The sequence below is a fragment of the Microcaecilia unicolor genome, chromosome 1 (genome assembly GCF_901765095.1).
Source record: "Microcaecilia unicolor chromosome 1, aMicUni1.1, whole genome shotgun sequence".
Taxonomy (NCBI): Eukaryota; Metazoa; Chordata; class Amphibia; order Gymnophiona; family Siphonopidae; genus Microcaecilia; species Microcaecilia unicolor.
The window spans coordinates 276,569,894-276,597,003 of NC_044031.1; positions in this window are offsets into that span (position 1 = coordinate 276,569,894).

The window sequence follows — 27,110 nt, forward strand, 5'->3', positions numbered from 1 at the left end:
AAGGATGTGTCTCCAGGAGCTTCTGCCCAGGAGGAAAGGGTTAGGATGGCTGTTTTAGTTGGTGATTCGATTATTAGGCATGTAGATAGCTGGGAAGCTGGTGGATATGAGGATCGCCTGATCACTTGTCTGCCTGGTGCGAAGGTGGCGAACCTCATGCATCACCTAGATAGGATTTTAGATAGTGCTGGGGAGGAGATGGCTGTCTTGGAACATGTGGGTACCAATGACATAGAAAAATGTGGAAGGGAGGTTCTGGAAGCCAAATTTAGGCTTCTAGGTAGAAAGCTGAAATCCAGATCCTCCAGGGTAGCATTTTCAGAAATGCTCACCATTACACACATAAGACCCAAGAGGCAAGGAGACAATGGCGCAAGGATGAGGGATTTAGATTTGTTAGGAACTGGGCAACATTCTAGGGAAGGGGGAGCCAGTTCTGAATGGATGGGCTTCACCTTAACTGGGATGAAACCAGGGTGCTGGCGCTAACATTTGAAAAGGAAATAGAACAGCTTTTAAACTAAAACGGAGGGGGAAAGCCAACAGTCGCCCACGAGAGCATGGTTTGGTTTGGACTTTAAATCAGGCATGGACATATAAACAAAGGTGGAAAAAAGAGCAAACAACAACCAGTATGGTTAAAAGGTGAGGTGAAAGAGGCAATTAGAGTCAAAAGCACATCCTTCAAAAATAGAAAAAGGATCCGAATGAAGAAAATAAGAAGCAACATAAGCACTGTCAAGCCAGATGCAAAGCATTGATAAAGAAGGCTGAAAGAGAATATTAAAGATTTATTTAATAGATCTTTAGAGACGAGAGAGGTTCCGCAAGATTGGAGACGAGCGGATGTGGTCCCTCTTCACAAAAGTGGAGGCAGGGAAGAAGTGGGAAACTACAGACCGGTAAGTCTCACGTTGGTGGTAGGAAAAATAATGGAGTCACTGCTGAAAGAAAGGATAGTTAACTTTCTAGAAGCCGACGGTTTACAGGACCCGAGGCAACATGGCTTTACCAAAGGAAAATCCTGCCAAACGAATCTTATTGACTTCTTTGACTGGGTGACCAAAGAACTGAATGAAGGACGTTCGCTAGATGTAATCTACTTGGACTTCAGCAAAGCCTTTGATACGGTCCCCCACAGAAAACTCGTGAATAAGCTGAAAGGGTTGAACTTAGGACCGAAAGTGGTGAACTGGATAAGAAACTGGTTGACCGACAGGTGGCAGAGGGTGGTGGTAAATGGAATCTGCTCGGAGGAAAGGAAGGTGAGCAATGGAGTTCCTCAGGGGTTGGTGCTGGTGCCTATTCTGTTTAATATATTTGTGGGAGATATTGCTGAAGGGTTGGAAGGACAGGTGTGCCTTTTTGCGGATGACACGAAAATAGCCAATAGAGGGGATACCCTGGAGGGAGTAGAAACAATGAGAAGGGATCTCCGAACGTTAGAAGAATGGTCGCGGGTCTGGCAGTTAAAATTTAATCACTACACAATACCTGGGGTATCTTGTTCCTTCCTGGTTTCAAATGTTCAAAAGCTGATTTTCATAAATAGAAACCATTGAATATTCTTTATTTTTTCTTTTTTACTATGCTCTTAAATATTAATATAAATGCTTGCTTGCTTATTTCACTAAGTGATGTTGTTAACAGCGTTTACACAATCATGGATAAACTCTATTAAATAATAATACAGTGCTCAGCTGTGCATATTATTAGTCACTCCGAATGATTGACCATATGGTATAATTCTGCGTACATCATTGCACTGAGTCCCTTCCTACCTCCAGTTTATAACATAAAGTACTTATTAGTGGTGATTAACATTCATTTTAGTAACCATGTAGTACTTATCTAGAGATGGTGTTCCACAACGCGGTGTAATTTCTTCAATCGGAGTGAGTAATAAACGTGATTGTGCGCTCGTGCTCTTTTAAAACAATCCCACAAGTTTCCCAAACTTGTTTTTCTTCTGATTGTAGATACTCCCTTCCTATTTTAGATCTTCCCAACACTAGCTATGTTTCACAGTATAGTGCTTCAACAGGGGAATTCTCATATCCTACAAGTTGGAAACATTGTATTATTGACCGCAGTCTATTTCTCAATATGCATAGAACACTGCTATACTAATAGTTCCATAGGTATTAAATACTGCCCACACAATCTTCAAGAATACATTTTTATTCTTAGATTTAAACTAGATTCACTCTTAAATTTAATTATAACATTCTAGACATACCTAAATTACCATACGGTGGGGATATTGTCAGAATGCTTAAAAATGAAGAACAAAGAATGATCTATCAATGGGACACTGTCATACCGCAGGGTTTGAATCGCAAAATCAGTTGGCTGCAGGATTAGGTTTTAGGGAGGAGTCAGTGAAGTTTGGCGTCTTTTCTGACAGGCGAGTCGTGGGTTGGGAGATTGTCACACCTTAGGTATGTCTAGAATGTTATTTGCTCTTGCAAAAGTGACAGGAGGAGGTTGTTGAATTTCATCAGCATGTGCCTCGCTGCTCATTTCTTCATCTGTTTCATCATCAGCCGTTGTTGCCTGCATGTAGGAGCATATCTCAACATCAGTGCTGTCTTCAGCTGTTTGTAGATCGTAATCAACAGCTACGTAGCGATGGAACTCCTCTTCAGTAACACCGGCTGGGATGTCAATAACCTCTTCATCTGACGCGTTGGCAGCAGCTGCACCGTTTCGTCCCTCTCCACATCCTTAACAAAGCTTGCCCGCTTGTAGCAGTTCACAATGGTTGCCTGTGTAACATGATTCCAGGCTTCTTTCTGCATATGTAGGGAATCCAACAGTGATAGATTACGAGCCAGTTCAACAGCACATTTATCCTTCCCAGCCTGGTCATCCATAACGCTCATCAGACGACGTAGCACAAGAGCCCAATAATGTTGTTTGAAATTGGCTATTATGCCCTGATCCATAGGTTGGATGAGAGGTAGTGTTTGGTGGCAGGAAGACCACCTTGATGTTAGACAGCCTGACATCATCCCTGTGTGCAGCACAGTTATCACAAAGCACCAAAATCTGGCGCTTTTGTGCCGCATTCTAGTGTCTAACTTCTTTAGCCACTGCTTCCAAATTTCCCCAGTCATCACGAATTTGCGTTAGCCTCGTATGGCACAGGAAGTCACTTAACTTTCTTGAAGCAATGGGGCTGTTTGCTCTTTCCAATGATGAGGGGTTCCAACTTCTCACTCCCATCCATATTGCAGCAAAGGAGGATTGTCAGTCGGTCCTTCAATGTTTTACCTCCAGTAGTTTCGGCATGTTTGAATGCAAGTGTTCCATCAGGAATCGCTCGCCAGTAGAGACCATTTTCATCAGCATTGAAAATGTCCCGAGGTGCAAACTCGTTCAAGATGGTAGGAAGAACTGAAACAACCCAGTTTTCAGCACCAAAGTCATCAGCGTCTTGTTTCTCACCATGCTGTTTCTTTAATTTTATGCTGTTCCTCTCCTTTCATCTTTCCAACCATCCAACAGTGGCTTTGAATTCAGTCAGTCCAATACTTTCTGCTACCTGGTTAGCTTTCTCCATAAGCAGTGGACCACTGACAGGAAACTGTCTGCTCCTGACTCGAGAAAACCAACGAAGAAGAGCATCTTCTACCTCCTCAGCTTTTCCCACACGTTTTCGTTTCCGTTTCCCTTGTGGATTTGTATTGTTTTGCCAGTCTTCCAGAAGCTGGTTTTTCTGCTTCAAGACACGTGAAATTTGACTGGGATTGACACCATATTCTTTAGCAATAGATGCCTGACTTTCTTTGTTTTCTAATTTTTTAAGAACTTCTATTCGTTCAGCCAGTGTTAAAGTCTTACAGTTCCGCCACCGCGACGACGATGATGACCCCGGTGCATGCTCCAACAACATTCTTTCTCCTAATCTGCCTGGGGCAGTTAAAGAGGCGGTAAATTTGAAATCTCGATTGTCATGTGCCAATCGGCTTCCATATTCCATGCATGCACTTATGCGGAACCATTCCTGCAGAGGAGCGGTCTTGAACCATGCATATAAGTGAATCTTGCACTTATCAGTGGTGCGCTAAAATGAAGTTTGTCCCCATAGAAATTGATGGTGCCAAAAACGGGACCGAAGTACGGCATGCAGTTAAACAGAGCATGCTCTTATCCGACGTGCACTTAAATGGAGTGCACTGTATTACTTTAACCCACCTTGAAATAAAGTGGGGGTATAAATATGTGAAATAAATAATTAAATATGTGCTTTTCAACATGGGGTTCAAATTTTTCAATACTTGAAGTGGAACTGCAGGATTTTAGCTTTTCTATAGTTTGTGAAAATTAATTTTGCCTACCCATTTTTCTGAAGAAGTGGAATCTGAAGGAGCCTCTAGGATCTCTTATTTAGAGATCCCTGTGTGTTGTAAAATTAGAAGAGTAAGGTGATATATTTGGTGACCCAAGACAGAAAGAGTGAAAGAAAGAGTCTGGAGAAACTGGAGAATATTTCAGTCAGATGCAAAATCAGAGAAGAGGATGAAAAAGTGGAGCTGGTGACAGAATCTGATTCCACTTACAGAGTGCAAGGAGTCGCCTAGAAACCATAGACAAAAACAAACCAGGGATCACAGACACAACCATTTAGAAACTGAGCTTTCAAACACTGGGCTGGCTATTACAAAACTAGGATATTAGTATTGCTTTATGCCACTGTATTCATCTCATTTCACATCAATAATTGATATTGGAACACCAACTCAAATTCCTGCTGTGATTCATTTCATTTATTATATTCGTATGGTGTCATACCTAATGAACTCCTAAATGGATTCCGAAAAAAACATTTATGATATAATTAACAACACAAACACCAATCATAAAAAAGAAAATTGGTTGTGCTTTAGTTTTTTTTACATAGCCATATAGCAGCTCAGCAGAATGTAATCATAACCTCTATTTATATCCAAGGCCTAAAAAGCAGTAAGGCCTTCCATTTTCTCTTAAATGATAATCACATATATGTAGTAAGTACTGTAGGTAGAGTGTTCCAAAGTAGTGGCTAATAATCGAAAAAGGAGAATTTCTAGTAACAGTCTATCTTGTGAGTTTGAAAGAATAAGTATAATATCTGTCTAGATTCAGGTGAACATGAGTTACAGTTAGGCTCACAGAGCCTCGGAAGATCAACTAAATAGCTTGGGCTTTTCTCGGTGAGTACACAGAAAGTCACTGTGGATATTTCAAATCTAATACATAATCAATGAGAAAATCCCACAGACTCTATACATCATTTTAGCATGAATGAAGCATGAGGTCAATATTGAAAAGGAATATGTAATTAGAAATATGTACACTCCACCTATTAATGATTCTAAGCAGCATACAAACATCCATCCATCCATCTATATTAGGAAAACTATATAAAACAAATCACCCAGTCAATAAAATTAAGCAATGTTGGTTAATTGCAGAAAGAGGTTATGCTGAAAATTCAAGGTCAGGAAACACATAACCCACCAGCCCAACCTCTTCCCCCAACTTGAGTGAGGGGAGAGATTGCATTTATTTTTTTCTAAGGCTGCAAATTAATCACAGTTAACGATTAATGCATTAACCATTGTCCACAATTTAAAAAATTAATCACGATTAAGGCATTTAATCACGCACCAGCATCTCCTGTCTCCTCCAAACGTCTCTTCTGCTCTCTTCCACTTTTGACCCCTTTCCTCAGCATGATACAGCATCTTAAAAAATGGTCTTCTGTTGGTCCCCAGCAGTGGCAGTGGTGCACATATTCTGCCTGTGGTCTTCTCCAAAGCTTTCCCTCTGGCCCTTTCGGCCTTCTCTGATGTCACTGACCCTGATGTCTTAATAGGAATGCAGCCCTAATTTTTTCCAAAGAACTTTCAGTTTCAAACCATGGGGATCTCTTTGCTACACTTAGCATATATGTGTTCTGTAATGTATGTGATGACTAGATTGTAAGCTCTGAAAAGGGACTTTCATTAAGTGGGTTATTTTTAAAAGTTTATGTGACTTTTAGGCACATAAAAGTGGCATGTATGTGCATACATGGGACTAGATTCTCTAGAAGGCTCTGAAAAATCAGCACTGAAAATTTTAAACACCGAGAGCTATTCTATAAAGGATCTGCATCCCTTACAGAATAGCACTAAGGTCTGGATTCTATATAAGGCGCAGTGAGTAGAGTGCATTAAATTGTGTGCTCGGCCAATTTACACACACTACTCAATTGAGTAATAAGCCAATTAGTCATGATAAACGGCCAATAACAACCAAATATCACTAATTGGCAATAATTGGAAGTTATACTCACTTCTTTTTAGGCATATTCTACAAAAAGGTGTGCATAAATTGCAACACGCATAGCTGAAAAGGAGCGTGACCATGGGAGAAGTGTAGGCATGTCAGGGCGTCAATCACATTTATGCGTGTTGTTATAGAATTCGGAGAAACGCATGTACATGTAGGCATGGGCATTTACACCAGGTTGGCGTAAATGGCTGCGCCTAAATGTATGCACGCTCCACCTATTGGTGGCTTAGGCCTATACGCTATTCTATAAACCATGTCTTACTGTAGACGCTTGTAACTTGGGTCTCACCCGCTGCGCTAGCTCTGGCCCTGGGCCACAAAACAAACTTCACAGTCTCCGCTCACTCTCAGGCCACTCTTACCACACACATCTAATCCAGTCCACATGCAGTCAAGCTGGGAGTGGGTAAATGGTCTGGAATAATGATCCGGGGGTTTGGGAGACACTTTACCACTGGGTTCCGCTCAGCTCTTCAGTCCAGGAACCACGCAGCACTCCAAAGGCTTAATAACAAACTCAACCTTTATTGAAACTTCTGCAACAAGAAGATGGCAACTTGATTCACTTGCAACACAATTGATTGTAGCACTCTATTATAACTTATTCTCCAACTTCTGTCATTCCATGGGGAACACCTATACCACTTACTTCATGGGTATAGGTACAGGGATATGTCAGAGCTATTTACATATAGACAAGTGCTCCTGTCCATGCCTATCCTGTTAGCCAGATGTCACCTCAGGGGCTGTACTTCTCCTCACTGAATCACTCTGCTCCCACCAGGCACAGACCCTTATGGCTGTCCTCCTTCCATGGTTGTACCTCGCAGGACTGCACCCCGGCCTTGAGCAGGCACCTTCCTGCCCTAAACCCCACTTGCGGGCAGGACTCCCCAGTCCTCCAGAAGCTCTGGCTCCTTCTGCAGTTATTGTGACTGAGGCAATAACTGCTCCTTAATTTCTGCCCAACTTCAATTGTCATTCCAGGATCTCCCTTCTCCTTCCTGGTCACTTGGGAGGGGCTTGCAGACAACCAAAGACTACTAGGTAACCAAGGACACTTTCCCACTCTAGCTCCTTCCTTTTATTTCCTCTTAATTCCTCCCAAATTTATCACTCACCCAACATGAGCCCCAAACCTCTCCGTGAAATTCACCCCAAACCTCTCCATGAAAAGCTCCATTGGCTCCCTATTACTGAACGAATATACTTCAAAATCCACACGCTAATTCACAAGATTATCTACGGAGAAGTCCCTGGCTACATGCACAATCTGATTGATCTTCCAACCAGAAACGGCTCTAAATCTTCTCGAACTTTTCTCAATTTACATCTTCCCAATTGCAAAGGTCTTAAATACAAAACATGTTACGCATCCAACTTTTCCGTCATAGGCAGCCAACTCTGGAATGCCTTACCAAGATCTATTCGAATAGTCATTGACCTTCTGCCCTTCCAGAAGCTGTTAAAAACCTACCTCTTCAAGCAAGCCTACACAAATGACCTGACTTAATCTATATGCTACCCGGATTAGACTATGATGACAGAACCTTGAATATGCTCCCCTATTTAATCCTTTCCAAAGACATCCTTCTTCCAACCCCTCCCTACACATTCTCCCATACTAAACAAATTGATAATCCCATTACACACCTGCCTCCCTCTCCCCTACTTCTACCATCCTCCTCCCTTGACCTTCTCACCTACCCATATCCAAATGACCACCTCTTCATTCATTATATTACAGCTGTATTCATTCTATTCACTTTGTAAACTTGATGTACTATGTAAACCACATTGAACCTGCTAGCGAGTGGGAAAGTGCGGGGTATTAGTGTTACAAATAAATAAATAAATGAGCACTATCTTTCTGTATTTTATTCCATAAACACTCCCATGTGCTGGGTTTCCTCCCACCCAGGGACATCCCAGTCACTCCCCCTAGTGACTCTCCACAGGGGCTTACTCTTTTCAGTAATCCCAACTTAACCAGGGATTACACCTAGTTTATAGAATAGCACAACGTGCATTATTCTGACGCACCTACATTTTAGAAACCATAAACAGAATCCGACCCTAAGCGTATAAACTGTGCCTAACTTTATGCTCCGGCACACTGCACTATAGGTAATTTTTAGGATTTTAGTTTTTCATGGTTTTTTTGAAAGCAAGATTATTTCTAATGTAGGAAAACCGAATGCTGATATACAGTGGGGGAAATAAGTATTTGATCCCTTGCTGATTTTGTAAGTTTGCCCACTGACAAAGACATGAGCAGCCCATAATTGAAGGGTAGGTTATTGGTAACAGTGAGAGATAGCACATCACAAATTAAATCCGGAAAATCACATTGTGGAAAGTATATGAATTTATTTGCATTCTGCAGAGGGAAATAAGTATTTGATCCCCCACCAACCAGTAAGAGATCTGGCCCCTACAGACCAGGTAGATGCTCCAAATCAACTCGTTACCTGCATGACAGACAGCTGTCGGCAATGGTCACCTGTATGAAAGACACCTGTCCACAGACTCAGTGAATCAGTCAGACTCTAACCTCTACAAAATGGCCAAGAGCAAGGAGCTGTCTAAGGATGTCAGGGACAAGATCATACACCTGCACAAGGCTGGAATGGGCTACAAAACCATCAGTAAGACGCTGGGCGAGAAGGAGACAACTGTTAGTGCCATAGTAAGAAAATGGAAGAAGTACAAAATGACTGTCAATCGACAAAGATCTGGGGCTCCACGCAAAATCTCACCTCGTGGGGTATCCTTGATCATGAGGAAGGTTAGAAATCAGCCTACAACTACAAGGGGGGAACTTGTCAATGATCTCAAGGCAGCTGGGACCACTGTCACCACGAAAACCATTGGTAACACATTACGACATAACGGATTGCAATCCTGCAGTGCCCGCAAGGTCCCCCTGCTCCGGAAGGCACATGTGACGGCCCGTCTGAAGTTTGCCAGTGAACACCTGGATGATGCCGAGAGTGATTGGGAGAAGGTGCTGTGGTCAGATGAGACAAAAATTGAGCTCTTTGGCATGAACTCAACTCGCCGTGTTTGGAGGAAGAGAAATGCTGCCTATGACCCAAAGAACACCGTCCCCACTGTCAAGCATGGAGGTGGAAATGTTATGTTTTGGGGGTGTTTCTCTGCTAAGGGCACAGGACTACTTCACCGCATCAATGGGAGAATGGATGGGGCCATGTACCGTACAATTCTGAGTGACAACCTCCTTCCCTCCGCCAGGGCCTTAAAAATGGGTCGTGGCTGGGTCTTCCAGCACGACAATGACCCAAAACATACAGCCAAGGCAACAAAGGAGTGGCTCAGGAAGAAGCACATTAGGGTCATGGAGTGGCCTAGCCAGTCACCAGACCTTAATCCCATTGAAAACTTATGGAGGGAGCTGAAGCTGCGAGTTGCCAAGCGACAGCCCAGAACTCTTAATGATTTAGAGATGATCTGCAAAGAGGAGTGGACCAAAATTCCTCCTGACATGTGTGCAAACCTCATCATCAACTACAGAAGACGTCTGACCGCTGTGCTTGCCAACAAGGGTTTTGCCACCAAGTATTAGGTCTTGTTTGCCAGAGGGATTAAATACTTATTTCCCTCTGCAGAATGCAAATAAATTCATATACTTTCCACAATGTGATTTTCCGGATTTAATTTGTGATGTGCTATCTCTCACTGTTACCAATAACCTACCCTTCAATTATGGGCTGCTCATGTCTTTGTCAGTGGGCAAACTTACAAAATCAGCAAGGGATCAAATACTTATTTCCCCCACTGTATACCCCAGAGGAGTTGAGCTATTAAATTTTAACTGGCTAACCTTTGACCATTCTTCTAATGTTTGGAGATCTCTTCTCATGCTTTCTACTCCCTCCAAGGTATCCATTGTATTGGCTATCTTCATGTCATCTTTATAAAGGCAAACTTTTCCTTCTAGCCCTTCAACAATGTCTCTCACAAATATATTAAACAGAATCGGCCCCAGTATTGACCCCTACTCACCTTCCTTTCCTCTGAGCGGATTCCATTTACCACCATCTTCTGCTACTTGTCAGTCAACCAGTTTCCAATCCAGTTCACACTTTGGGTCCTAAATTCAGCACTCTCAGCTTATTCATGAGTCTTTTGTGAGGAATAGTATCAAAGGCTTTGCTAAAATCCAAATAGGTTACACCTAGCGCATGTCCTTCATCCAGTTCTCATCCTGTCAACGAAATCAATCAGATTCGTTTTGGCAGGAGTTCTTTTTGGGAAATGCCACATTGCCTCGGATCCTCCAACCCATCGGATTCTGGAAAGTTAACTATCTTTTCCATTGCAGAAACACCATTATTTTTCCTACCACAGACATGAGGTTTTTCCGGTCTGTAGTTTCCCACTTCTTACCTGTCCCTGCTGTTGTGAAGAGGGACCACATCCGCTTATTGCCAATCCCACAGAATCTCTCCCATCTATAAAGATCTATTAAATAAATCTGTCACAACCCTCCCTCTTCCAAAGGGACAAGGAGATATAACACCAGCATGAGTCTTTAACCACAGCCCATGCGTAAACACTGCCATGTTCCACCCCCCATTCAGGACTTCTTCTTGGAAACGTAGCAGCACTCAAGCACAAGCCTGTTGTTAAAGGCTGTGTTAGCACTGAATCCACTGTGGACAACAGTGGCAGCAGGAGGAAAAGAAAAGGAGGGAAATGAAGTGCCCTACTCCTGTTGGGCCACTGCTCCCCAAATGATGCCCACCTAGATGGATACCTAGTTAGTCCAGTTGCTAGGCTGGCCCTGAAGCAAAGATTTGGCTTACACCTCTCTCAGGAAAAAGACTCGTTCCTTGCTCTCTTTCTCCTCCTCAGCATCTGGTGTTATGTTATGTTATGTTATGTTATGTTATGTTATGTTATGTTATGTTATGTTATGTTATGAGAGACTTATAGCCCACCAACACTCCTATTTAGGGTTCAAGGTGGGATTCCAACCAAATAGATACTGATTCAATCATCAGAAATAACAGAGAAAAATATCATATAATAAAAAAAACAAGAATTAAAAAACAGTAATTGCAATAAAAAAAAAAGTTTTTAAAGCCTTATGAAAGAAAAAAAATAGATCTCGCAAAAGATGAAGACCGGCAAGAAGACAGTTCCAAAGACAAACAGCAGTAAAATTAAATGACTGAGAAACAAATGCTCCTCCATAGGCCTCTCCAACCCTTCCTACATCTTTGGACTCCTACGAGGAAGGCTCTTTAGCTACACTCCCTTTTTATATTTCCCTCCAAATGTGAGGAAGGAAAAATTATGTCTTACCTGATCATTTTCTTTTCTTTAGTCTAATCTACCAGCAGGTGGAGGTAGAGAACACTGTACTGAACTCAGTGTTATAGGATAGCCAGCTCTGCCTCCAGTCAGTATGTTTCTTAACCAAGCAGAAGGAAGAAAACACCCATAATCAAGAACTTTCCTCACAGAAACAGCAGCCAAAACACAACATCGCCCCAAATTGAAAACTAACTGAAACTGCAATTTTCAACAGAAACCTGGAACAATAGACACAGTGAACAGAGGTGATAGGGCGACCTCTGGATTCATTTACTGCAACTAAAGGAAAGAAAATTATCAGGTAAGACATAATTTTTCCTTCCTCAGCGTCAGCAGCAGATGAATTCAGAGACTGATGGGATGTAAAAAAGTAGTCCCTAAATAGGGTAGGATGCCACTTACCCCCGCTGCACGCACCAAAGTGCCAAATACAGAGTCTGTCCATGCCGCAACATTCATGTGGTAATGTCTGGAAAACGTATTTAAGGATGCTCAGGTAGCTGCCCTACAGATCTCCTCCATGAAGAACACGCGGGCCTTTACCCACGACATAGCCAATGCTTGAATTGAATGACCCGCAACACCATTGGCAACTGCCAACACACCAGGAGGTAAGCGGATTCAATAGCCTCTTGAATCCACCGGGCTATGGTCGCCTTTGAAGTGGCATTGCCTTTATTCAGTCCCGAGAAAAGGACAAAGAAATGATCTGACCACCAAAAGTCGTTACTAACCTGTAAATACTGCTTCAGTGCCCTGCGAGCATCCAAACAGCACAGACAAGTGAAATCCAATGGATAATCCTCCTTACGAAGAGAACAGAAAAATGGGCTGATTGAGATGGAATGGCAACACCACCTTAGGCAAGAAAGATGGAACCGTTCGAATAGTCACCCTGGAATTCGAGAATCGGAGAAATGGATCCCTGCAAGACAGAGCCTACAGTTCAGACACCCAGCGGGCTGAGGACATGGCCACAAGGAAGACAGCTTTGAACCTCAAAAGCAACATTTTTCTCTGAGGCCTTCTGCAAAGGCTCAAACAGCATATCCTGTATCGCTCAGAGCAGCCCGTTAAGGCTCCACTCCATACAGGGAAGCCAGAGTGGCAGCTTGAGAGATTAGACCCAAGAAAGAAGCAGACAACATCAGGATGAGCAGCCACAGATTTATTAGCGATGCGGCCTCTGTTATAGGCCAAGGCCGCCACCTGCAGGCAAGATGCCACCATCGGCAACACTACCTGGGCCTCACACCATGCCTCAAAGGTCCACCAAACCCTAGCATGCACTTTAGTGGTAGAATGTTTCCACCCCTCCAAGAGCATAGCAATAACGGTATCCAAATAGCCTTTCCTGCTCAATCTTGATCTCTCAAGGACCAAACCATAAGACCAAAGTGGGAGACGTCCTCCATCTGCACTAGACCCTGGACCAGAAGATCTGGTGACAGGTGCAGGTGCAACGGCTCAGCATCCAGAAGCTGAACCAGATCCACATATCATGGACACAGGTCAGTCTGGGACCACTAGGACCACCAGTCCTCAATGAGTTTGGATCCAGTGCAACACTCATCTGATCTTTGGCCACAGGGGAAAGATGTAGAGGGGCTCCTCCACCGGCCAAGGCTAGAGGAGAACATCCAAGCCATCCGAACCATACTCTCTTCACCAGCTAAAGAACAAGGCAACCTTGGCATTGGCCCTGGTCCCCATGAGATCTAACACTGGTGTGCCCCATCTCCGTATAATGCACCGGAAGGTTGTCTCCGACAGCTCCTATTCTCCTGGATCCAGCGGAATCCTTCTGAGATAATCTGCCTGCATATTGACAGTTCCCGCAATGTGCACCACCAACACCCACTGCAGATGCCTTTTGGCCCACTGAGGGAGACTGCAGGTCTCCACCACCAGAGACATGCTTTGCACACCCCTCTGATGGTGTATATATGCCACTGCCATTGTGTTGTCCGAAAGCACCCAAACTGGATGGTCCTCAAAACCTCCTGAAAGACCAGGAGGGCCCTTGCCACTGCCCAGAGTTCCAGGTGATTGATTGACCACTTCGCTTCCATTAGGGTCCAAAGACCCTACACATAGAGGTGTAGGCAATGAGCCCCCCAGCCTGACAAGCTTGCATCCATAGCTATGACAATCCACTGAGGTGATGCCAATGGAATGCCCTTCCTCAGGTTGGATGGAAGGCGCCACAAGTTTATACTGTGTCATGCCATCAGAGACCAACGAAGCCGCACCTGGTAGTCCTGAGACACTGGTAACCACTGACTTAACATATGTGCCCGCTCCCATGGAACCATTTCCAGAGTTGCCACCATGGACCCCAACACTTGGATATAGTTCTAGGAGTGAGGATTTGGCAGCCAAAGCAGAGGGTGAATCTGCTCCTGCAACTTGATCTGTTTCTGTCCCAGAAGAAACACCAGGCTCCGAGCCATATCAAAATGTACCCTCAGGTACTCCAGAGTCTGGGTGGGAACCAGGTGACTCTTGGGTTTGCAATAGCGCAATCACCCAGGAGGTAGCTCAGCAACACTCCTTGATGAACCAGTCTGCCTTGATGAACCAGTCGTTGAGGTAGGGATAAACCCTGATCTCCTCCTTCTGCAGAAATGCCGCCACCACCCCCATCACCTTGGAAGAGGTTCTGGGGGCTGTCGCCAGATGGAAAGGTATGGCCTGAAATTGAAAATGGCAGCCCAAAACCGCAAAGCAAAGAAAACACTAGTGTGGATGCCAAATGGGTATATGCAGATACACATATTTTAGATCCAGAGCCAACAGAAACTCCCTAAGCTGCACCGCCACCATCACAATGCTTGACTGTCGGGAACTTATGCATCTTTTTGAGGTCCAGGACAGGACATGAGGACTTGACCTTCTTGGGTACCACAAAATAAATGGAGTAGTGGCCTTGGCCTTTCTTAGAAGATGGGATGGGGACTACTGTGAGTCAGCAAGGAGTGGAGCATGAAGTGCATTGCCTACTCATTTGCCCAAGAGCCACATGGGGATTCCAAGAAAAAATCTCTGACGGGAGAGGAGAACTCTAACTTGTACCCTTCTCAGACAATCTCTAAGACCCACTAGTTTGTGGTAACCTTGACCCACTCCTCATAAAAAGGGATAGCTGTCACCTATCTTTTTCTCCAGAGAGTGGGTCAGGACCCCATCATTGGGTAGCCTGAGCCACAGGGACTGGACGTACCTCCCACCTGAAGCACACGCCAGATATCTGGGCTTCTGGAACAAGGAGGAAGAGGCCTGCCCTGGCCGGTACCTCCTGGCCTCATGGAGTCTGAGATGGGCCATCCCCATCTGCAAGGGTGCCTTCAGCTTGTCCTCTGGCACGTGCTGGGACTTAGAGTCATCCAGGTTCTGCACCAACTTTTCAAGATCCTTACCGAATAAACGCTTGCCCTGAAAAGGCAACTTGGTGAGCCACTGCTTAGATGCAGCATCAGCTGCCTAATGCTGGAGCCACAGCAACTGCCTGGCAGTGACTGCCAAGGACATCTGCTTAGCTGAGGCATGAACCAGATTGTACAGAGCGTCCACCAGATAAGCCAGCCTGACTCCACATGTGGAATGACAGAGGCCACTCCCAGGTCCTTATCAGACTCAGCCACCTGCTTGCCCAGCTCAGACACGCCCTGGCCACATAGGAACTACAAATTGCCACCTGCAGAGCGAGCGCGTACACCTCAAATGAAAGCTTCAGGGCCGCCTCTAGCTTCTGATCTTGCACATCTTGCACAACTACCTGGGATGGTAGTTTTCTTGATGACAGCGGCCACCAAGGCATCCACTTTGGGCAGGTGACATTGCTCCAGGTGATCCTCTGCCACCGGGTAAAGACTCAACATGGCCTTGGCTACCTTCAGCCCTGCATCAGGAGTGCCCCATTGGGCCATAATCAACTCTAGAATGGCCTAGTGAACCAGAACCTAGTACTAGCCATCTTTGGGTTAACCACGGTTGGGGTCTGCGCCACCTCATCCATGATGCTGAGTGCCTCCAGCACTCTAGTAATGAGAGATGGCAACTTATGGAAGATCCAGTCTGACGTGGGGTCGTCCGGCTCCTCACATGCCAATTCCCCCTCCTCCAGGTTCTCGAGTCAGGGAGTCTACTGCAAGATCACTGACAGTGCCACCTCCAAACATGGGGGTAACACAGTGTCCAATGAGGGGTTCTGCGCAGCGGTCTCTGAAGCCCCATAGGAGAACAGAGAGATAATTATGACACCATTTACTGATTATAGTGCTTGAGCATGTATGCCTGGTGCAGTAATAAAATTAATTCCACGGAATAGGCCAATGGGGCCCCAGGACCCCTCCTCAGCACTGGCAGCATCAGACGATGCCCCCGATGAGGCCCACTGCTGCAACGCATCAGAAAGTCCCTCCAAAGTCTCAGGAAGGGGAGCTAAAATGGCTTCCATGGAGACAAGCAGAGTTGCATCGGGGAGAGAATGCTGTAGGGAATATGCCCATGCTCCCATAGTGCAGGAAAACTCCCGCTCGGCAGGAAGAGGAGAGTCAGCCCCCAGTAAGACCTCTGAACAGACTGCAGAGCACAATCCCGGTGCTGCTCGCCTTTTCCCACAGCGGGAGCAGCGTTTCATGACCTCCACCGCCATGCCCTACCAAGTTCACACAAGCCGTGAAAGCTGACAACAATTAAAGATTTAAAGAGACATGCACCCAATAATCGCAGGTGTCCTGGCCAGGGGCTCCACCAAGGTCACTGTTCCCAGCCTACACTAACCTGAAAGGCAGCCTCTAAGCCACCCTCAGAGCTGAAATTCGCTCCTGTTCACTGCCTGTGGTTTGTTTTTTAAATGTTAGAGAGACTGCTGCCACCCGTGAGAAAGGAACCCACTACTTCAAATGAGCATGGGTCATTGGGGAACCTGGGGAGATGGGATGGGGTAGGGACCCAGCACTGCTAGGTATGCCCCCCCAAAATTGGAACCGCAGAGCCACACACCCCCTAGCTCAACAGAACTAGCAGAGTTAGAATTGGAGCCCCACCCTACAGAGATGGTGAGAAGCCCTCCACCGCCTGATGGAGATAGAGACATACTGACTGGAGGTGGAGCTGAACCTCCTATAACGCTGAGTTTAGTTCAGTGATTTCTATCACCACCTGCTGGTAAATGTGCATAACCCATCAGATTCATCTGCTCCTGATGCTGAGAAACACCTATTACTGGGGTCTACCACTAACCCTACCCTTATTTCCTAAGTAGCACTACACTGGAGCAGGGTCCAAAAATGTTCCTCCTGTTACTGAAAAGATGGCATATTTTGATGTCCTGTTGCACAAAGTTTAATGCAAATTGTATTATTCAATTTGCATAAATGAGGTATCCTGCATGCATTTGCTTGCTTAGCATCTCATTAATGTGTAGCATGCTTTGCAGTAAACTAATGTGTATTATGGTAAAATAACATTCATTTTTGTCATTTAACACAACATGCATTAAATATCATGTGTTATTTCCTGAACACTCAACTGCCCCTAAGTTGCATGTACCCTTCAGACAAGGACATAGAAGGTTCTATACCATTGATACTTCTACAATCCAAATACATTTAACACTCCCCCTACATATGGAAATAGACATATAAAACATTAGTGACACTCAAGTCAGCTATTAGAATCACAGAGAGCAAAATCAGCCTGATTCATTGCCTAGCTAAGCAGTTTGAATTCAAAGGATTCTGCTTTATCACATTTTTTGTTCACATTGTAAATTCAAGAGCTTTGTCAGACTATTCAACTGTTGATTAGAGGGCTGCAAGTGTGACATCCCCTTTAATTCTACATGCATATGAATGCTCATGTCAGCACTTCTGGAGTCTGACAAACAGCATAGATAAGGATCTTCTTTTATTAACACTTGCTTCTGATTAAGAATAAGTGAGCTGACTGATTCAGTCTGGATGCCCCAAGTTATAACTGATCAAACTTTCTGAACTTGATCAGAACTGATTTAATTAAAAAGTCCAGACCAGAAAGGACTGTCCTTTACTACATATTATTTGCTAAAAATGACTCAGATATGACCTTCTACCAAAAAGTGTCAAAAATATTTTAAACACCCCTCAGGTTTGTCATATTTTGCTGTTGCTGGTAAACAAAACAGACATGAAAGGCCAGACCCAAATCTCCTACCTAAGTTTCCCTATTCTATTTCCTTGCAACCCTCATCTCAAGATCCCATCACCAAAATCAGCAAACTAGGGATAAACCACGGCAAAACAACTGTGTCTCACCAGAGAGGACACAGGAAATGACATCAGAAGGGTGGGATGCAGCAAAGGGAAGCCTGTTGGGTTACTACAGGCAGCAGATATGAATAACTTCTGTCACTGGCAGTTCTCTGGTAAAGCAGGGAGAGGAGGGGTTAAAAGAGGGGGAGGGGTATATGCCAGATCCAGGGACAGAGAAGAGCAAGAGAAATGCAGGGCAAAAGGTGGGGTGGAATTTTGGAAGGTGCCACCCAAAATGGCAGTTCTGGCTATACCTCTGGGAGCAGTTGGTCCAAGAACCAATCAGAGGGGGAGTTATTTTAGATCTACTACTTAATAGAATGCTGGATTTGGTATGAGAGGTAACAGTGTTGGGATCACTTGGCAAAAATGATCATAATATGATTGAATTTGAGTTAATAACTGGAGTGAAGACGCTTAGGAAATTTAATGCATTGGCATTTCAATTTTATAGAGCGATGATCATAAAATGAGAAAAATTATTTTAAAAGGTTAAGACTTTACGTTAGTCGTAGATAGTAGGTCTTGTCAGATGAATCCAATCAATTTATTTAATTAGGTAGCCAGAGAGAGGTTGAGACATTACATCAGACATGGACAGTAAGGCTTGTCAGATGAATCCAAACAATTTCTCTGACTGGATGACCAGAGTTGGATTAGGGGAGAAAACACTATCCCCCAGATTCTATATATGGCACTCAAAGTTGCATGTACAAATTTTGGTGTGCGCCCAATTTGCGCATGTAATTTAATTGAATAACAAGCCAATTTGCACCAATAATTGAGTGCTAACAAATTATTGGCACTAATTGACAACAATTTCGATTTACGCATGTATCTTGCTAGGTGCTGTTCTATAAAGATGAACGTAAGTATTTTAGCATGCAACTGAAAACTGGGCGTAGCTATGGAAGGGTAAGGGGTATTCACTAAAGATGCATGCACTATTATAGAATTCAGAGGATCTGTGCCTAATTTACATGCGAGGATTTACACCAGATTTCAGATGGTGTAAATCCTTGTGCTCAAAGTTGGGCATGGATCCTGGTGCTATGCACTATTCTGTAATTAGTGCCAAACTTGGAGTGCCATTTATAGAACAGTGTTTGCGTTCATTTTTTTCGATGCCCAAATTTGGACACCGTTTACTGAATTTAGTCCTATATGTAGTGTATTGGGATTTCAATGTCGCCTTCGAATGTCGCCTTCGGCACCTAACCACTACACCTCTATTCAGGAAATCTTGACTTCCCCAACTTGACATTTCATCCTTTAGATTGTAAGCTCCTTCGAGCAGGGACTGTCCTTCTTTGTTAAACTGTACAGCGCTGCGTAACCCTAGTAGCACTCTAGAAATGTCAAGTAGTAGTAGTAGTAGTAGTAGTAGTAGTAGTAGTAGTAGTAGTAGTGGTATTTTGACACAGTTCCAAATAGGTAACTTGTAAATAAACTGACACCCCTGCTGTGGGCCTTAAAGTGACTACAGTAATTAGTTGTGTAGGAGGCAACAGAGGATAGTTGTAAGTGGAGTTCATGCCAAAGAAAAGGGCATTACCAATGGTCCCGTTCTTTTCAGTGTTTTCATAAATGATCATGGGGAAGAGGAAAGGTTCACCTTTTTTGAGGATGACATCAGCATTTGCAGCAGGGCAGACATCCTGGAAAGTTTGGAAAATATGAGGAGGGACCTTGCAAAGCTTGAGGAATGATCTAGAGCAGTAGAGGACCACTGGCCAATCATCTTTTCAGGATATCCACAATGAATATTCATTAGGTAGATTTGCATATACTGCCTCTATTGCATGCAAATCTATCTCATGCATATTCTTTGTGGATCTTGTGAAGGATTCCTCCGCTCCTCTCAGGAAAACTCTGGCCTCCGGCCCAAGTTTTCTATATTATAATCCTCCAGGTGTACCCTCTGACCTGAGGTACGTCAGCAGTACTGTTCCAGCACAGCTCCCGAGATATCCGCCAGGGAAATTATCCCAGCGGTTTCAAGAATGCAATCCCAAAACAAACAGTTTAGAAAAAGTAGTTTTTAATAATGCAGTTCCAAAAGCAAAACAGTTCAGGAATCTCCACAGCTTCAAAAATGCAGTTCATAAACCAACAGGACATGAATCTCAGCAGTCCCAATGATGCAATTCAAAATAAGTAATCCCAAAAGCAAAAGACGTTCCACAAAGAAAAACAAGCAGTTCAAAGAAAACAAGTACTTCCAAACAGGCAGTTCAAACAAGCTGTTTAGAAATCCCATCAGCAGTTCAGAGGCAGAGAGCTCCCAGGGGTCCCCTCCCTCTTCTGGCCAGCTCTATCTCCTGGCTTCCTCCCACTTGGCCCTGTCGTTTTCTGGCTTCTCCACGATAGCCACTGCCTTCCCTTGTTTACCAAGACCCCACACTAAGCGGTTACCTGCTGTTTGCGCCTTTTACCTTTGGATCTTGCCAGAGCTGCAATCTCCATCGGCTCCTCTTGCCTCACTTCCTCCTCCTTTTCTTCCCCCCTCCATTCCATGGGCTCCTCGCCCCACCCATTCTCCAGCTGATCCTCCTCCCCCTAATTAGTTCTGCTTAAAGGCTCCCCCTCCATTCCTGGCCTCCCGACCGTGTCTTGGGTTTCACCTTTACCTGCCTTTCCCTTGGGCTCCACCAGGGGATTCTGGGATAAGAAGTCTTTGATTCTGTTGTAAGACCTCCTCAAGGGCTGCTGGGAATCGTAGTTTTTATCCTGACTCCAGCCCTCTGAGGAAAATGATCTATGCCTTCTCCTGACATGTGGAACTCCTTGAGCTAAGAATCTGGGTTGTTCCCCCCTCTGGGCCTTTTCTTCTCCTCTGCCGGTACCCCCCTCTCTGTTCCCTTATCCCCTTCTTCACATAATCCTGAAGTTTCGACTGGCTGGGGGTCCCCAAGATTAGGTTTGTGACCCACCGGTAGAGTATTTGAGATAACCCAAGGAGGCAGTACATTGTAGGAAGTGAATTTCTATGCATAAAAGAACAGGATCTGAGAGTGATGTTATCTTATAATCTTAGGGTGGCCAGAAAGGTACAGTAGTCAGAGTGACAACAAAAGCCAGAAGGATATTTGGGCATATAGGGAGAAGGATGGCCAGCAGTAAAAAGGCGGCAATAGTATCTTTGTATAAGTCTCTACTGAAACCTCGTTTAGAGTACTGTGTGTAATTCTTGAGACCACACATTTAAAAGGATATAAGTTGGATGGGGTCAGTTCAGAAGATGATAACTCAAATAGTCAACGGTCTTCATAATAAAGCATATGGGCACAGACTTAAAGATTTAAATGTGTATACCACAGCAGAAAGGTAGGATAGGGAAGATATGGAACAGCCTCCCAACAGAGGTACATAAGTACATAAATATTGTCATACTGGAACAGACTGAAGGTCCATCAAGCCCAGCATCCTGTTTCCAACAGTGGCCAATCCAGGTCACAAGTACCTGGCAAGATCCCAAAAAAGTACAATACATTTTATGCTGCTTATCCTAGAAAAAAGCAATGGATTTTCCCCAAGTCCATTTTAATAATTGGTCTATGGTCTTTTCCTTTAGGAAGCCATCCAAACCCCCTTTAAAACCCGCCAAGCTAACCACCTTTACCACATTCTCTGGCAACGAATTCCACAGTTTATCCACACGTCGAGTGAAGAAACATTTTCTCCAATTCATTTTAAATTCACTACTTTGTAGCTTCATTGCGTGCCCCCCAGTCCCAGTATTCTTGGAAAGAATAAACAAGTGATATAGCCAGCTATCTGTGAATATTCAAGCGCTGGCCGACTAAGTTTAGTGGGCAAATCAGACTACATAAATAGCAATCCTGTCTTTGCCTGCTATTAACTTTACTGGCTAGTGCTGAATATTCACATAGCCGGTTACATTAGAGCCAGCCAAAAAAACCCTGGAAATTCAATGCTGGTCATCAGAAACAGTCCAGCACTGAATATCAGTAGTGAGCGTCAGTGGCAGAAGCTAACTGCATTGCCTGCTACCAGTTGAATATCAGCGAGTATGTGTCTAACTAGGAGACACAACTATGGCTCGCCCATGTTCCACCCTGTATAGAATTGCCCTGTAACTGCAGCAGCAACTTGTATAAGTGGAAGCACTGCCTATGAGCCAGCCGTGCTGTGCCCCTCTGTACACCCCTTTACAAATAAGCAATATACAAGTTAAGCGGGTAGTTGCAGAATAACACTTAGTGGGCATGCTAGCATTTACAAGCATACTCTAAGGGGTCCTTTTACTAAGGTGCACTGAAAAATGGCCTGCGCTGGTGTAGATGCATGTCCATTTTTTAGCGCACCTGCAAAAAAGACCTCTTTTTCTTGGCCAAAAATGGACGTGCGGCAAAATAAAAATTGGCGAGCATCCATGTTGGGCCTGAGACCTTAGCATCACCCACTGACATAGTGATAAGGTCTCATGCGTTAACCGGGCGGTAGTGGTCTATATGTGTAGCATGACGATTACCACCCGGTTTCCGGCGCGTGTAGCAGACACACGTAAAAACTGAAATTACCACCCGGGCCACACGGTAGCCAGGCAGTAACTCTGAATTGATGCACGTTGGGCGCGTGGAGGCGCCCACGCGGCTTAGTAAAAGGGCCCCTAAGTGTGTATTTATGGACATAAACGTTAGTCACTGAATTGCCCCCAAAATGGCTAAAATTCTACACATAAGTGCTACTGACTTACAAAAGCAAGTGTGGTTGGTGCCACCACCAACTGCATAAGGTGCTTTTGAATATTGGCCTTTTCGTTGTAACAATAGAGGCAATAATCATAGTGATTTTTTAGTCTATAGGTTTTAGACTATAGTTGAAACCCTCTCTCTCTCTCTCGCTCTCTCTCTCTCTGCAATCTGCTAACTACAGCTGCAGAGTATGGCCTCTAATTAGTTAGAGCTTCAAACTGTTTAAAAAGCATGTGCTTCCAGATGTCTAGAGGGAACAGAGCCAAATTCTAGACAAGAGGGATGCTTTAAGACAGAGAAACAAAGGGAATTGTTTGGAACTAACATACAGGGTCCTTGAAATGTGCCTGAAACAGATGACAGTTCTCTAGTCTGAGATAAGTTGATTAGGGGAGGGTATACCCAGGGCTTTTTTTGAGGGGGTACTGAGTACCGGCACCTTTTCCATTGTCTGCTAAAATTGATCTATGGTCCCCAAGTTTTAAAGAAAGAGCTCAGGCTCTACACACCAATTCTGCCTTGTCATAGGTTCTGTGACTGGTTGCAGGGGGCCTGAGTATTGTGGGGTACATCCCTCAATGATCACCCCACCCCTGAAGGGTGGCTTGCACTTGAGTACCGGCTAGAGAATGACATGGGGATGGGGAACCGCAGTAACCGCGGGGGATGAGGACGGGGTCAGAGCTTGCGGGGATAGATCCCACGGGGACGGAGTGGGGATATGGACAGGGCAGGGATGGGGACAGAGCCCAGAGGGACAGGGACAAACTTTGTCCCCGTGTCATTTTCTACTTTGAAGCCTGTTAATGAACTGGACTGTTATTTAAGTATGAGTGATGCCTACAAAGATATTTTGATTTTGGGGAAAAACAAGCAAGCATACTGGCCACAGCTAGCAAAATTTGCATGGGGGATCCTGTACATCCTGCTACCAGCACATTTTCCAGGAAGGACTGTGGAAGACAGGAGAGCTAGATTGAATCCTGAGATTGTTGATGACTTCTTATTCATCCACAGATTTAAAAATCATAACAGCGCTTCATAGGGCATATTTTTCCCCTCTAGGGCATATAGAATGGGTTGTATTTTGTAGCCCTGGACATTTTAACAGGGTGGATTAGGATTCCTTGGGGTAGTAGAAGTCAGCTATTGTTGGGGTTGGAAGGATAGAGGGTGGTGGTGGGAAGGAGGGTTATTATAGCTGCTCATTGTTATTATTGTTTACTATTTGTAATTTATACACAACAGTTGCACAGCATATTCTTCCTTTTTATACTTTAATAAAAAAAATTTAAATATAAAATCATGTGTTCAAGGCCATGGCGACGGGGTGGAGATGGGGACAAACTTTGTCCCCTATGTCATTCTCTAGTACCAGCACCTTTTTTTGCTAGAAAAAATGCACTGGGTACACCTAAATACTTTTATCAGGTATTCTCCATCAGGAGGCACAAACTTTAGGTCTGTTCTACAATGTGTGACCACTCCCTTGTTTGATTAGTGTAATGCAGTGTACCTTGGGTTACCTGTAGGTAAGATCTGTCCTTTACAAATTGTTCAAAATGCTGCTGCTCGTTTGCTCACAGATACCTCTCGCTTGGCTTATATTACACCAGTACTTAAGGTGTTGCATTGGTTACCCATCCAGCGGAGAATCAGGTTTAAAATTGTGTTGCTAATTTTTAAGGCTTTATGCAATGATGTGCCAGTTTCTGTAGCTACTTCTTTGAAGTTCCGTCAGCCTGCTCATGCACTACGTTCTTCAGACAAACCTTTGCTTGGTATTCCTTCCTTTCATCACATTAGGCTAACTGAATACTGTTCAATTATTTTTTTTATATTGAGGGTGCGAGGCAGTGGAATTTGTTGCCCTTTAATTTAAGAGGTATTTATTTATTCATTCATTCATTCATTCATTCATTCATTTATTGATATCACACATTATCCCAAGAGATCATGTTCAATTTGACTAACAACTTGTTGTGATTAACAGTACAAAAAGTGATGTGGGACAGTATACATTAAGCAGTAATAACAATATAAATGAGGATTGAGTAATTATAATATGGAATATGGAAACGAATGCTAGACGCAAAAACGGTACCAATTTATAGGTATGACTTCACTTCTTCAGATCCGTAAACCTTAGAAGGCTTTCCTTTTTGCCCAAGCTTTTACTGTGCTTTAAAGCTGGGTGCTTAAGCTCCTTATTGTTTTAGTGACGGATTTGTTTTAGTCAAGAATCTTTTATTGCAGGTGTGTGTGTGTGTGTGTATGTCTTCTTTTAAAATTATATTATGTATGATATGCTGTGATCCGCCGAGAGTTGTAGGATCGTGCAGAATAGTAATTTTTTAACTAAGGGGCCCTTTTACAAAGCAGCAGTAAGCCCAATGCGGGCTTACAGCTCGCTCTTTCAGGACGCAGCCTCTGGTGGTAGTCCTGCCCCAAGCGCGCCATTTCCAGGCTTGCGCAGCGGTAACCCAGCGATAATCAGGCATCACCACACGCTGCCCGGTTACTGTTGGGTTAAAGCAGGAGCCCTTATCGCCACCTCAGTAGGTAGCAGTAAGGGCTCCCTGTCGCATAGTCATGTGTGCCGGGGGCTTTTTTTTACCCACTGTGGTAAAAAGGGCCCTGACAGGCGGGGAAAACGGCCCCCACCGTCAGCGAAGGGCCCTTTTTCCAGCAGCTTGGTAAAAGGACAACAAAATAAATAAATAAATAGAGGAGAGAAGATTTTCATGAGGAACAAAAGAAGTGGCTCAGAATTTTTTGGGGGGGGGGATCTGTTTGAGGTGGATTCATGTTCAATCTTTAGATTCTCAAGGAAGGGGTGCCTGGAGCAGCTCATGAGTGGCTTCAGGAAAAAAAAAACATAGACAATTTCTGAAGAGATGGCATAAAGTAGGCTTCATGCTTTGCTAGCAGTTACTATTTCCAGCGTTTTGTGAATCTCTAAGAGAAATGGATATAATGGAGTGATCAATTTGTCTAAAGCTGTGTAAGTTAAGAGGAAGCTGCCTATTCAGTGGTTTATTATCTGAGGAAAGAAATCAAGAGGAGAGCCTACCGAATGAAGAATTCATCTGGCACACTGTCATCTTACTCTGTTCATTCATAGGAAAGGAGTCCAAGAGAATTCAGATACAGAAGTAGTCAAAAGAGTCCTGGACAAATATGTAGAGACAAGGGAGCTCCCCACATGTTTTTGAACTGTTGTTGTTGTTTTGGGGGGAGGGTTGTTGTTGTTTTTTGTCAACTGATTACTATTCAGGAAATTTCAATGTAAATACTTGAATTTTGGAGCAACACAATTTGGTGTGGTGGTGTCACTATTTCAAGGTCCAAAGTGTTTGTTAGCTGTGTTTCAGATCCCACCCGTCATCAGAGTCCAAGAGCCAACCTAAAAGTAAGCGACATGAATCAAATGCCTTAGTAAATAAATATCTCTTCAGCCCAGTCTTAAATTTTGGGAGGGACATTTCAAGTTGTAACCGTAGAAGTAATTGGCTCTAGAGAGTCAGGGCTTTTTTTTTTCTAAATGATGGTTATAATTGTGACATTAGTTAAGATATAAATTCTCTTTATTGTAGGAAATTTTTCAAAACGTCCTGGAAGAGTGTCTCCATCCTTAAGGCCCTGAAGCAAGTCTTTCCCCTTGTTGCAAGAACAGCAGAGAGTCCCATGAGTTAGATAATAGCCAGGGCCGGCTCAAGGCATGGTTCAGGGTGCCAAAGCTCAACAGTGCCAAAAGCCTGCCTTACCGGCTCAGCCTTCACAGCAGAGAGAGCATGTTTTGTTCTCACCTCTGTGCTCTCCTCTCTGCCCCCGCCAGTGACACTGCCGCACGTTTAAACATAATAACAGGTACTTCCCTATTCTCACATATAAATCTGGGTCAGTGCCAATTGCTGAATGTGGAGAAGAGCACATCAGTGAGAGCGAAGCGACATGATCCTACTGCTGTAAAAGGTAGAGCCTATGCTGGCGCGGGGAGGGACATGAGTAAAATGATTCCTAAATTTTTTTAAAGGGGGTTGACAGACTGATTGCAAGCTAACAAATGCACCTGCCTAATTATATAATAGGGTTTCTGTCTCAACCCTGAACAGACTTATCCATGTAGAATTTGCTCCATAGCTATGCACAGGAATATAAGGCTGGGATATGCTATGTGCAAAGAAATGATACTTTTAGTAGGCTTTCAAGTTTAATACTTAATATACTGCTTCAGAAATATATCTAAGTGGTTCACAATACTGATATATGTGCCAGAAATAGTCATTCTGGTAATCGAAAAGAAAGGAAACAGAGCTACATTATCCAAGAGAGCAAGGAAATAAAAGACAAAGTAGAATCAGAGTGTTTGTTATCTGTGTTTCAGATCCCAACCGTCACCGGAGTCCAAGAGCCAACCTAAAAGTAA